The sequence below is a fragment of the Emydura macquarii genome, unplaced genomic scaffold (genome assembly GCF_026122565.2).
Source record: "Emydura macquarii macquarii isolate MOO-44397 ecotype Brisbane River unplaced genomic scaffold, CSIRO-AGI_Emac_v2 contig_3477, whole genome shotgun sequence".
NCBI lineage: Eukaryota > Metazoa > Chordata > Testudines > Chelidae > Emydura > Emydura macquarii.
In genome coordinates, this window is record NW_027133614.1 from 8,027,669 (window position 1) to 8,030,498 (window position 2,830).

Sequence of the window (2,830 nt, forward strand, 5' to 3'; positions counted from 1 at the left end):
CTTCAAATGTGGCCTCACCAATGCCAAACAGAGGGGAATAATCACTTCCCTCGATCTGCTGGCAATGCTCCTACTAATGCAGCCCAATATGCCATTAGCTTTTCAATAAGGGCACACTGTTGACTCATATCCAGCTTCTTGTCCACTGTAACCCCCACGTCCTTTTCTGCAGAACTGCTGCCTAGCCAGTCGGTCCCCAGTCTGTAGCTGTGCATGGGATTCTTCCGTCCTAAGTGCAGAACTCTGCACTTATCCTTGTTGACAAGGGAAGATGTGATGAATCTCTCCAAAATGCCCTGTTGTATACACTTTCCCTGAAGCTCTGGTTTTGGACACTGTCAGAGAGGGAGAGAGAGAACACTTGGCTAGATGGACCATTGGTCTGATCCAGTATGGCTGTTATGTTCTTGTTCTCTGCAAAAGCGATTCACTTCCATCTTCCACCTTTGAAAAAGTCAGAACAGGCTTTTGTTGAGGAGGAAAGGTTTATATACATAAAAGGGCAAATAGGCTTAATCTTAAAAAAATGCTTAATTTTTTTCATTAACTGAATTTGTTTTTCCCATACAAAAGTTAGGTTAGTGTAGACAGAGTTCAGTGTTATATGATCATATAGTGATACAGTTATGGTTGCAACTGAGTCTATTACAATCTTCATCTTGACACCCTTCATCTCCTCAAAAGAGTAGTGGATTGGTACACACATTTGGGAGGATAGGGAGAATTAAAGTGTTTTGGATAAAAGAGTGCTGCCGATTCACAATCCCCACAGATGTTTTTCCAGTTGCAAGAGTAGCACTCTGTAGCAAAAAAAAAAAACAAAAAAACCTCACCCACCTCAGAAAGCTTTCCCAAACCCCTTCCCCTCAAACTGAAAGACAAGAGGGGACAAAAAAACAAAAACAAAAACCCCAGTTCAATAGGCTTCCCAAGCTGAGATCTTGTGTGCAGTGACTGTAAAAATTAAATATCATGGCTTTATATGGATGTTTGGAAAAAGTATGAGTCCTAGGCTGCCATTAAAAAAGAAAGATGGAAGTAGCTAGACTTTTCCCCTGTAGAAATAGAGCTCCGAACATAACCTGATCCCAGCACGGCTTGTCACTATGAAGAGAATTTTCTTTCCCCATCCCAAACAATGGACACATGTGAGTCCATAAAGCCAGGGGGACTGTTTACATCTCAGTTCTTCTCACTGATTGCTTACTTGATCATTTGTATATTGAACACACATTAAATTGGTTCCCATGTCCCTATCTGAAGCTCCAGGTCTCATCCTCCTTTATTTCAGATGGGTTTCCTCACTGGCAGTAGAGAACAGATGCCATTATGCTTCAACATCAGAACATTTATCTTCAAGTGGAATGGAGCGATATAAATCTTCAGCATCATTCATGAAGGAAGCAGGTGGCAGCAAAATCATCCCTCCATCTGATGGAGTAAAGGAATTAGCAAAATCCATACATAGACCTCCTCCCCCCACCACCATAGACTGAGGTAGCAGAAATACCACATCAACATCTACATGGTGTCCACAGTGTTAATTAGCTTCTCCCCCCGGTAACAAGAATGCCTTTGATCCAAGAAAGGGGTGGAAAGAAAGGAACAACCAAGTTGGGAAAAAAAATCATGGAACCATGGACTTGTGTGCATTGTTGACATTGTGTGTACAGGGAGTTGCGAGGCACAAAGAGACCAGCAGCATTGCATTAGCAATTAAACAGATTTCCCTTGTCTTCTTAAAGATCTTCCCCAAAAAAAGAGCAGAACTGGCCCTGCAAAGCATATGAAATCAGAGAAACTTGCAGCCCAAGAAGGTATGCCTGCAGGCAGGTTATGTAAAACTATTTTCTTTTACCAGTTTTAAACACGTCTTCCTTTTTTAAGTCATTTGGGTATTTTCTTGGAATTGATTTTACTGTATTTTTTTTAATTAAGACATCTGGGTAGGGACCAAAAGTGGACTGAACATAAAATTAGCATATATCACCCCTTTAAATGGCATTTAATACTTTCAATATTATCTACTGTCTTTCGAAAGACAGTACATTTTATTCGCTGTAGCCAATGTATTTTGAACACTGAGCTTTCCTCCAAAAATGAGGAAGATTTCTGAATAAGCACAATATATTAATAAAGAACGTCATGAAACACACACGTTAGATGGGAAGGGGAGAAAAAAAGGCGTGGGGGGGGGGAATTTTCCCTAAATAAGTGGCAGAATCATTGTCTGAGTTATTCAAAACTAGACTGAACAATCAATTCAGATTATACTATAAGAACAATCCTGTACAGATAGGCAAATGAAGTAGAAGACGTGTAAGTCTGTTCCATAATACCATACCACTTTAACAATAGCATCATCATGTTAGAATACAAACAAATACCTTCCTCTCTCACTTTGAGATTTAAAACTGAGTTACTTCACTAGCAGAGCTAGTGATTTCAGTGAGTAGTCTTCCCATGGTCTGGACTGAAGTTAATGCTGAAACTTGTTTTTAAACTCTGGTATTTTAAGTTTTCCATGAATTTAGTTTTCTTATATATATAAGTCACTCCCCTTCCCACCGTTCCTCAAATCTGTCTTCCCCACTGGTACAACCCCCCCCCCCTCCCTCCACAATCCTACCAAAGTGTAGAGGTTTAAGGTTTAAAACTAAAACTGTGGAATAACACATCTCCAGAAATATTAACAATTGGAATCCAATTGTGAACCTTCTTGTTGCAAGTTTGATGTAATCTTAGTACTTGTACATGGTCAAGAAGCCATCCTATCCAAAAACAGTTATATTATCATATGATAGGGCTGTAAAATACCACCTGAAGAAAG